This window comes from Pygoscelis adeliae, unplaced genomic scaffold (assembly GCF_000699105.1).
Source record: "Pygoscelis adeliae isolate BGI_AS28 unplaced genomic scaffold, ASM69910v1 Scaffold13, whole genome shotgun sequence".
Classification (NCBI taxonomy): Eukaryota; Metazoa; Chordata; class Aves; order Sphenisciformes; family Spheniscidae; genus Pygoscelis; species Pygoscelis adeliae.
The window spans coordinates 97,611-108,870 of NW_008824499.1; the positions used below are offsets into that span (position 1 = coordinate 97,611).

The 11,260-nt window shown below is 52.5% G+C and overlaps 1 protein-coding gene across 1 annotated transcript in view; it reads right to left on the bottom strand.

Moving 5' to 3' along the window:
- LOC103914785 (protein regulator of cytokinesis 1-like) overlaps nucleotides 1-11,260 on the bottom strand; it is a 34,231-nt gene that overhangs the window by 19,714 nt on the left and 3,257 nt on the right. The window contains exon 2 of the mRNA XM_009321498.1: nucleotides 10,587-10,589. The gene's annotated coding sequence lies outside the window, so the exon portion shown is untranslated. The remainder of the gene's footprint in view (nucleotides 1-10,586; nucleotides 10,590-11,260) is intronic.

Consider the following 11,260-nt stretch of genomic DNA (forward strand, 5'->3'; position numbering starts at 1 on the left):
CTGCCCAGGCCGTTGGCTCACTGACTTGAGCCTCCACGATGCAGACACTCGGAGCCAAAGGAAGGTAATGCGTACTCACAGCCTTCAGCCTTGTTTCTGGTGCCAGGGAGCCGCTGGCCTCTCACCTGCAGCCCCTTGGGTTCGGTGCAGGGCTGGGTAACCGCTGCCGTTGCCGCTGCCTGGCCCCGCAACCAGCCCCCGCCCTGCGCCCCGGGGCCCTGCCGCACCTTGTGCTGCTCACAGTAAGGGATGCTCAGGCCTCGAACCGAGAGGGTGCCTGCGGTGGCAGGATCCGAGCCCAGGCTGGCCGGCAGCTTAGCATTGGCTCTGGGGTTGTGTACGAACCGCCGTCCTGAAGGCCGGACTGGACCTCCCAGGAGCGAAAGGGGGATGAGTGTCATTAAGCAGTGGGCCTCCCGGCCCCCGAGCGCCTCCCAGAGAAACTGTGGCTGGAAGGAAAGAAAGCAGCCGCAGCTAAGCTCTGGAGGCCTTGGCAAGAGACGGGAAGGAAAAGTCTTCTCTAGTCATCTACAGGCGCTTGCTAAAGCGTCACCCTGCACTTTCTCCCCTAGGCATGCCACAGTCACCGTCCCAGATTCAAATCACCTAAGGGGTCACGGCAGCTGCCTGCCTGATCTGCCTGCAGCAGTGCTGAGACCCCCGTCCTCTGCCCATAACACCGGGCTGAGCTGGAGCAGGGTTTGTGGAAAGAAATGCCAGAGTGGACTGGGAAGACTCAGCGATGAAGGATCTGACCCACTCCCAGATAATCCTTTGCTGCTGACAAAATTATCCAGATTTTAAGGCAGAGTTTGGGTTTCAGGTTCTGTTCTGCTTTGTCTGGTAGAGGAAAAAGCAGCTACCATCAGTTCTTACAGATCAAATCCCATCTTAGACTTCTTTTCTTAAATTAAATGGACTATTTCCAATTTCCTGTAAGGTACTAGAAGACTCCTAGGTCCTGAATAATTCCTGCAACTCTGGTGCCTTGAGTTTGTCAGCATCCTTCTGAGGTGTGTCACCCTTCCAGCCAAGAGTAGGAGGCCTTTCTGGAAACAGACGGTGCCACTGGAAGAGGCAATGGCCTTTGCAAGGTTTTTCATTAATTGCAGGTCCAGAACTAGCCCTTCCCCGACACAGCAGGTGACAGCCACTGTCAGTGCTCCAGAACAGCCCTTGTAGCCTAATGGAGCCCACAGACAACAGACTGCAGGCTTCCTCCTCATCTGGTTTTAGACCGGTATCCTGGTTTGGCAATTGGTGTGGCAGCCAAGACTCAGTTTGAGACAACCACACAGGTCTCCTTTAACTCTAGGTCCAAACCCCGGTTCCCTGGTGCAATCCTCTGCGAAGCCCAGCTTTCTTAAATTAAATGGACTATTTCCAACAGTCCAATAGCTGCGCACCTCGAGACAGCCTGGGACACGGCAGCAGCAATGCTCAGGGTTTACACCATAGCATGCTCTTGCAGAGCGAGGATGACTCTGAAGGGGGAGCCCCAGACCGAGGGCTGAGCCCCACCGGGTTTTAGGCACACGCACTAACTCATCACCTTCCCCGTGTGGGGAATGGTGTAATGTAGAAGGCAAGATGTTTAGGGAGAGGCATTGTTTGCAGTGCAGAATTCAACTGAAGACTTTTTTTTAGACACCCCTATGCTTCCCTTCAGTCCCTCTTCGCTGTGTGCACTCCTTTACCACACTCCTAGCACATTAGTGCTCCTAGCCTACCAAGGAATTAATTTTATTCAGCTAGGAGAATCATACTACCGCCCTGAAGCAGCAGCTCACACTAAGCTGCGTGCTGGGGACGAGCAGTGTCCAAAAGGCAATATCATTGTGGTCTGTTCTTTGGAATACCGGGGAGAGGGATCTTCTGGGTGGAAGGGTGCTCAGGGGCTCTATGCAGCCGATTGGCACAGCCCCAGCACGCCCGTTTGGAAAGGGACAAAGTCAGTATCTGTATGAAAACCCACAGACCCAGACACTACATTGGATCTCATTTGACTGAGCCACACCAGAGGTGCTCAATGCCCGTGATTCATTCCTCATGATCCTCCCGCAAATGGCTGTCTCCTATGTCGGCCTTGCAGGATGGATCTGGGAAATCTTCGGTTACCTGGCTCTTGGAGATAACGGTGCAGGATCTCTGGGTGTCAGCTGGTCTGTCGGTTGCGGGGAGCAGCTGGGAGAGCTGATCTATGATGCCCAGGCCTCGGATAAGGTTCTCACGCTGCAGAAGAGCACTTCTTCTTTTCTTCTCCTCATTTTCCACAATATCCTGGGGTTGCATAGAGTCGTACTGCATGCGCTGTACCTTAGGAAAGAAAGACCTGAGTTACAGCAAAGTTGAAGCTGTAGTAATGCGCAAGAGAGACAAAGCCACAGACTGCTCTGAGCCGTAAGGAGAATTACAGACTTCAGGCTGGAGTGGGACAAAGATCCCGGTGGGAGCCACAACAGGGAAGGGACAACACTGCTGCTTGCAAGTACCTCCCAGCACAAGCTGTCAGCTCTCCGTACTTCGTGAAGAGGAGTCAAACCTCGTAGTTCTGTTCCTTGGGAGACACCCATGGCCCAGCACTGTTCCCAGAGCCACAGTATTGCCTTTGAGAGCCCCATGGACAACCACTGACAAGAGCAAGGTACCTTTCTATCCCACGTCCTGCTGCTTCTATAGGTGAGGCGGGTTGTAGGAGCTGTGGTTTTATTATGGATCTGGGATTTGTCCCCAGCTGACTCTCCATGCAGGTCTTCTTTCCTCTCTGTTTTCTTCTTCCTGGTAACAGCTTCCAACTTCTCTTTTTTCAGGCGAATTTCCTCCAGTTGCTGCCTGCCACAGAACGGTAGTCTTAGTCACTGGTTCAATAAGAGCCATAATAGCAAAAGGCTACTCTGAAGCCTTCAATCCGAGGCCATTTTACTGGTCAGAAGTTCTGTAGTGAATAGACCATAATCGAAGTGTGCCAAGAAATGGGCCAGGAGTGCTTTTAAGAGAGACTCTCACCGCTGTAAGAAATGCCCTTGAATTAGGCTGTGCCTGCTAGAAGGATGGAAGACACTTGCGACATGGTGCCTCCAGAGTCCAAAAGTCAATGGAATATTGCATTTGCCTCTCAAGGGTAGATGTGAAAGGAAGTTCCTTTGCTATGGTGACATAGCACATGCAGACCCCTTCCCTTCCAGCTCTCACCAGCTTACTTACATCTGTTAAGCAGCAGAGTTGCTCCCAAGAAGGGATCAGAAGGAAGCAGTCTCTATGCCACCCCTGTGAGCAGTGGGTTTTCCGCAGGAGCAGCGTACCTGGCACACTCCTCTCGTGCTTTGGATGACACCGTTTCCTGGAAGAGGGAGCCACTCTGATTGAAAAATGGCTCATACTTGTCTGTTCCACATGCCGGATAAATGCGCCGGTATCCACCCAGGTGCGAGTTCTCGTACTTCTCTGCCTCAGACAGCCAGGCAGCCTGGTTGCTCTCTAACTCCTCGCGTCTGCAAACCAGGAGAAAGCACAGGCAGGGAGCTGCGACAGGAGGCTCCAGGTGCTGTACTGGCTGAGGGCCAAGGGCCTAGCTAGCACTTTCCCCCGTCTTCCCCCGTTTGGGAGCCTGTTTCACATGGGTGCACTGCAGGGAACCAACGCAACCCGCACTTCTTCATCCTCTACGTGTAGAGTGCTGGTGAGGCATTTCCAGATCTCTCCCCTGCCACCCAGGCTCACGCCTTGCCCCTCAGCCTTTTCACCCAACCAACGCAGTTACAAGAGAAGTTCAGTTAAAATGTGCCTGTTCAAGGCATATCTGCCACCCTGCATGCTGCTGGGAGCTTTCCTCACTAGCGGGGAGCTTGGAGCAGCCGAGGCTGCAGGGGCAGGCAGAGTACAGGGCTAACACGCTCAGCGTCTCCAGCCCGGAGTTATCTCAGGTCTCGTGATTGAAATGGGAGCTGGAAGGAGTTCCTGCCTTGCCCTGCATGGCAGGAAAAGCCCGGGCAGCAGGCTCATCTAACATGGCCTCATGAAAGGACGTGCAGACAGAGAAGGGGGGGAAAACCCTCAGCTCTGGGAAAGGAACCCTGCTCTGGGGAAAGGCCCCGTGCCCCCGGGGTGCTCTTGGTCCCTGAAGCAGTGCTGCAGTCCGTCTGCGGTCCCTCCGTCCTGCGAGCGTCACTGCAAGCCCAGGGATGCTGGCACTGCCGGTCGGCACTGAAGGACGTGACAAGCAGGCGGAGCTCGATGGGGATGACTCTGCACAGGGCCCAGAGCACTAGGTGTCTCAGATCTCCTAGCACCCAGAGGTGAGCCCTGGCTCTTTTTTGCAGGATGCAGATGGCTTGGGAGATCTCTTCTCAGAGGCCACATAGTGCCACGGCCTCTAGGAGCTTTAATTTGGAGACAGCCAGCCTTAGTTTTATCCTGCTCTGCTGTGCCCCATCTTTTCTCACTGGGAACCTGCGGCACTACAGGGAAGAGCAATACCTGGATGCACGGAGAGGCTGATGGGCCTGGAGGAGCCGTTCCTTTGCCCGCTGTTTGTCTTCCTCCAGCACCTTCCTTTTGTTACAGGCATGCACGTTTATCAGGTTGATGGTATCACAGAGAAGAGCATCCTTCACCTCACGGTCTAGGCGAGAGTCCGTGGTGAAGCTGGGAGAGTGGTTCACCTGCCAAAACAAGCAGCTAATCTAACCTGGCAACTCCCACCTCCCAGAAAGCGCTGCCAGCAGCCAGCTCGCTGGCCCCGGTCTGCCCCACTGCACACTTTCCATGGACGTTCTTCCCTGTAACAGCGACAGAAAGCAGGAGGCTGCATGCAGTGGCTGGTTCTGTCCTTCTGCAGTGTAATGCCCATCCACCCTGCAGGTCATTCAGATCCCACACTCCGCAGGACTACAGGTGTGGGGCAGCTATCATAAATTCAGGATGCTGTTACAGGTCTAGGAGTCCTAAGGTTCAGGAAACTCCCTGCTGTTAGAGGGAGTGTGCAGGGAACAGGCTCTTGGATCCTGCTTAGCCTACAGCAGGTTGCTTGGCTACTTGTCTTCAAAGCCTGTTTAATTTTGTGAACAAGGTGGCCCTTTTTAATCAAATGACTTCTGTTCATCCCACCACCCCTTGTTCTGGAGCCTTCCCCAGACAAGCCAGCTCTCGGCCATCTGCTGCTTCCAGAGTTGCTTCAGCACAGCAGGAGACTCCTTCCTCACCTCTAGCAGCCACGGCTTCAACTTTCTGTCTAGCAAAATATCAAACCCCAGTATCTCAAAGCAGGCACAGCCAGTAGTGTGGTTCGGAAAGCAACTTTGGTAATTGTGCTTCACAACGGAGTGAGCTGAAATAAGAGTCTTTATAATAATATCTTCGATATCTTCCCAGAGTTTTGTTGTGTTGTAGCTGTTATCTGTCATCCAGGCGTTCAGGGTGGACAGTTTCCTGTGTGGAGGAAGGGAGATGGCAAGAGCTGACCTGTGATACCATGTTTGCCCCAAGAAAGATGGAAGTAAACCCGTGTCCCAAATGCAGCTTTCCTGCAGGCTATGCACAGGGCATTGCGGTACCTGGACAAGACAATACCTTTTACTGCCCATCGTGTCATCCTGGACGAAGTTTTCATTACGTTTGTTGATGGCATAATTAGTCAAATGCATGCAGATATCATCCTGAGAGAGGAACCACAAAGACTTTCATTTACTCTTAACCACAGAGCATAAATAGAAACAGCCCCATTAGCACTAACCTAGTCACCAACTTCGCCCACTTCTGTCTCTGTGGCGGTGACTTGCAGCAAGGAGTTATTCATGCTGGTGATTCCCTCACTAGCCAGAAGTTAGAGCTCACAGAGCTCTACCCTCTCCGCACCTCTGTCCTTATCTCGGGGGGAGAGCACAGGAGCCAGCTCCATAAATGCCATTCCAGCCGTGGCCTCACTGATAAACAAGGGACTCCTCAGGACAGAAGCTGCAGCAAATTTCTGCAGATTCTTCCTCTTCCGTTGTTCACCCAAAGCAGACGACCGCTCCAAGGCATGCACGTATGGGAGTGAGGGGGGACACGTACATACGCAGCTCTGGGACAAGTGGGCAGATAGCCAGAAGGCCGGGGTATCTCAGGGCAGCCCGTGACCATAGCACAGCAACCCAACACTAAGGTCCATCTTCTCTTGGGATTTTACAGATTACACACCCCCGCTTGGAGATGGGCACGGCCATACTCTGCACCTTGCTTTCCCAGTTCTCCTCCCTGTCTCTCCCAGGCTGTTCCAGTACCACCAGATAATCCCCAGGTCCCTCTTTTCCACCTGAAGCACAGGCAGGCAAGGAATGGTGTGGACTTGAGAACGCTCATAAAGGCAAGAAGCAGTAGGAGTGTTGCCCAGAAACACTGTGGGGTCTCCGTCCTTGCAGGTTTTCAACACCTGACTGGGTGAAACCCCAAGAAATCGGATCTGAATTTATTGTTGACCCAGTTTTGAGCAGAAGGTTGGACTTGAGACCTTCCAAGCTTCCTTCCAAGCAACACAACTCCATGATTCTGTGATAATTCCAGTAAACAGCCCAAATGTGGGGCCTGGGAGTAGATCTACTTCAGACACTCCTGAAATACCTCCTGTGAGGAGGAGGAAGAGGTACAGAGGGAGGGGAGAACAGGAAAGAAGAAAGCTGGGTCCCATGAAACCCTCCAGTCCCTGTCTTTTCAAGGTCTGGAATGCCCCTAGGATAAATTAGGGACTAACACCTACAGATACTATGCGAGTTTTTTGGAAACTTCCCTTTTTTACCAGGTTTCTGCTGCTGGGATCGATGTACCTCATGGTGGCAAACCGGGCCAGACCCTCCTTGTGGACAAAAATCCTCAGTGGGTCACAAGATGTGACCAGCACATAGATACGCATGTCAAATTTAAAGCCATCAATAAGGAAAGGCTGCGAGAAAAAAGGCAGGAGCAAGCATGAGATAAAGAAACATTGCCAGGCGTGCTGCTGACTCCTTGAGGTTGGCTGCTCTATCTGCACTGCTTGTGCCACTCCTTGGCAGCTCAGCAGCGAGGAGAAAGGCAAGCTTTTGCCGTGCCTCTGCTGCACTGCAGCCACCCCGGTGCCCCGGCAGATCCAGGAAGACGTAGGGCAAAGGACATAAGGATGCGGGATGCTGGAAGGGCTAGGAGGTTGCAATCCTCCACCTGTATTTCGAGACTGTCCCCATTACCTTAGAGATATACTGCTGACAGATCATACGCTCTCCATGTTTGATCTCCTCTGGATTACGTGTTATGAAGATACCTCTCCCTTGGCAGCTGCTGTCTGGCTTGCAGATGAACGTTCTGTTTTTTCTCGCGCGTCTGTAGGCCTGGAAATCTCCATAGCTGTGCAAGGAAGGGGTGACTGTTACAAGCTGCAAAAAGCCAGCCTCTGAACTCTCCCATAACAGTTAGGTACTCAAACTAAGGTGCGGCGGGCCAGTACAGACGAAACTTCTGCAGCAGACTTATAGTACACATATCCCTGATCTACATGAGTTACAAATTGGTCCTTGTGTGACCTGACAAAGCTCTCCTGCTTCCACCTTTTACTTGCACACATCTCCACCTCGACCAGGAGGTTCATAGGAAGTGGTCACCGCTGTCCGTACAGGAGCCAGTAAGATTTTGGCTCTGCTGCCACAGAGAGAGCAGGAGAAAATAAACAAGACCTGGCTACAAAGGAGGAGGAGGTCACAAGTCTTTACATCTCCTTTTATGCCAGCTCATCAGCAAGCAGGCAGGAGGCCACGGCCAGAGCTTTCTAAGCGGGGTGCAGAGCCTCGCGAGCTGAGCGCGCCTATCACGTTACATGGCTGATCTTCAAGAGCAGCTCCAGTGGGAGTACGGTGCTTTGAAGAGTCAAGCCCATATGCCAATTAGTTATTTTGCTGTAGACGGAGAAGCACTGTCTCTCTAGTGGGCACCACGTTTAGGAAAAGAGAGAGGCAAACAGGACAAATCCCCCAAAACAGTGCCAAGAGCAAGCCGATTCTGGGAAATGCGGCCTGGAAAGAAAGATAACGAGAACTAAGTCCGTCTTCTCCAGGAACGGGAAGACTGGGAGGACACGTGGCAACAGCCTTCCATGTACATGACACACTACTAGCAAAACGCAGCAAACCACTGTTCTCCAAGGCCAGTGCAAACGGGAGAAGTACTAAATGGTGATATTTCAGCAAAGATGCTTTAGGTCAAATATTAAGAAAATCATTCTAACCACGAGGAGAGTTCAGCTACAGAACAGGTGATGGGAGCCCTACTTCGAGGTCTTCAGGAAATGGTAAGAATAAAATCTGTCTAAGAATGGGTATCTTGTCTCCTTGCAACCACCCAAACTTCGAGTGCTCTTTGGTCTCTTTCAGCTACGTTTCTATCATTGTTTGCCTGTATATGATCAGAGAAGCCAGGCCTTCTGCCCCAAAGCTCGAGTAATTCAGTGATGGTTTACATCTAACTGTATAAGTATTAACATAGTGACCTGCACTCTCCCACTATCCTGCCATGCTGCCCTGCAGTTGCCTCTCCTGTTCACCCTGAGCTGCAGAGAGACCTTCCACCGAAACAGAGATTTACACTTCCCACTCGCCCACTGCCCTTTGGCTTTCCGGGTGGGTCCCTCTCCCCGGATTTAGCCCTTCGGCACACAGTCTGCCCAGCAGCAAGGCAGACGTCGCAGAGGACGCCATTCCACGGGCTAATTCAGTCTAATAGGAATTAAAGATGTGTAAAACTAGAAAAGTGTCTCAACACCCCGTTCAGTTCCAGGGAAGGTTACGAAGGCCCAGACCAAGACCTCAGAGAGCCCCCTCCATCCCAGCTCTGGCTGTCAAGCATACAGGCTCCCACTTCCTAATTTCATACCCCTGTTCTCAGCTGCATTAATGTGTATCACTCACTCAGCTGGCAGGCACCAAGTGCGGGGAAATATATTGTACTCCTTGGGGAAGAGCCTGAGCATGCGGTTAAGGTTGCGAGCCAACAAGTCCTTACGGCAGATCTCTATCATGCCTGGAAAATGGTTGATTTTCTGAAAGAGGTGCAGACAAAAACCAGAATCAACAAAGGAACAGCAGGGATCCTCCTCGGGACCCGAGGAAAGCCCACATGCAGAGAAACTGGCACGCAGAACAGGAAGCTGGGCCTGTGGTTGCCTTGAACGTCTGCTGAGGGACAAGATTATGCCACAACTGCTTTATCTGAAGTTCACCAGTGTGATTTATCTGCTTGTTCCATCTCAGCCCTGAAGCTCTCCCTCCCTAAATATCACAGCTTCAGGAAGGGAGCCGCTTGTCATCAAGAACCATTTATTTCATGCTACATTAAAGGGGTTGGCGGCTTTCCAATTCACACTACTAACTGCCAAAGTGTTGCTGATGGCACCGTACCAGAGACACAACAGAAGTAAAGGCTTGTGAACCTGCGCCCTCTGGAACCGATGCAGAGAAGGGGGCACGGGTGCTAGTTTGGACACTTCTGTTTCATTCTGCAACACGTTGTTCCATTAACAGCCCCTGTCTCACCCTCCCTCCTGAGCTCTTCCTGCTGGGCAGCCTTTACATGGGGGTATTTACCTGAAACCGCTTCATTTCCATGACGCGCTCCAGAGAGACCGAGTAGTCCGTCCAATACACTGTCCACTCCTCGTTTTCTCCCGCTTCTTTCAGCCCGCAGCACTGTGCTGCCCGCCGCACTGTACCAAAGTAAGCAGATGACAAGGGGCCAGGCAGGGGATGTAAGTACCAGGGACTGTTAAATCCCCAAAGTAACCAGGGACGGCGCGTGGAACAAACCTCTCCAGGCTGCAGTTCCACTCTCAGAGATGCAAGGTATTGGCAGGACCCTTCAGGAGGTGTCAGAAACACAAGCTTTGCCTGGCTAAACTCACGCCAGCCTCTAGCTGCAGGTGTACGGGGAGCTATCAGCCCCCTAAGTCTGCATGCCTTGGGGACCCAGGGCACCTCCTGAACTACAGCAGGCTTGAATCCGCCATGGGTCTGACACGACACAGGCAGAAACAAGTCTTCTGAAGATACGAGTTTCATCTTCGAAATCAAAAGCTATCTGGCAGCAGAACACACAAGCTCTGGAGCAGAATGTTGCTGCTGGGATGGTTCGTGTTAGTGCCAGTTCTGAATCTGGCCGCTCATAGGGCCGGGGAGGTGATGAAAGTCAATGCACGCTAGGAACCGCTGCGAAACGGTTCTGGTTCCTGTGGTGCCCGCGCTGCTACACCACCTCCTGCTGCGGGTCCCCATCCACCTCCCGTTACCAAACTGCCTGAGCACGGCCCTAGGTGAAACACACAGCGCCTGTCCCTCTGTATAAAAACTGTTTCTCGTGCAGCTGACCAGGCTGTGACCTTCAACAATGCAAATGTGGTTGCCCTGCTAGAATAGTCATTAGCAAATTGGCTAATAATATCCATCAAAAGCTAGGAGTCTGTTCTTTTAAGACACGGCTTGTGGCAGCAAAGAAGAGCAATGCAGGGGAGGGGACCAGCTCCCTGGAGCACGTCACTGGAGATGCATGGCAAACGGAGAGGTTCCGGGTACCGATCCTGCCTGTTCCATCACTGGCTTTACGTTAAACAGTTGAGAGTTCTCACGTCATTTCCCCAAGCACAGGTACCAGTCTTGCGCTGTAACTGCCCCTAACTAGACCCTCACCAATTTTAGTAGAGGCAAATGCAATTTTAGGCAAATGCAGACGTACGGGGACGTGAGGGCTTGCACTGCTGTTGCACATTTCGTATCTCTTTCAACCAGAGGCACCTGGGTCCAAAGCATGAAAAACTCCATATGTTTCACAGGGGCCCAAGTCGCTTGCAACCAATAAATACATAAACCAAAAGCGACTGCGCAGTGGAAATTCGGTACCAGCGCTCCTCCCTGGCTGAGCGGGCACCCAAAGAGCTTGCTGTCGTTGAGCTGATCCAAAGGGACACCCCGCAGCGTCTCAGACTTACCGCTCTCGTACTTGCAGCTGGTCAGATTGATGGAGGGCACACTGGAATTGAAAGAGACGACAGAACAGCCGCTCAGCGAGGAGCTGGGGCCCCGTCCCGTGCGCAGGCGGGAGGGAGGGAGACAACTGCGCTCCTGCACACGTGCACACAACTCGCACTCCGCAGAGCTAACGGGCAAATCTGATCTGGAGCCAACAGGGGCCCAGCAAGACCTGAGGCAACACGGCAAAGAGGGGTCGCGAACGCGGGTCCTTCCTTGGATGCGTCACGCTTGGGATCGCT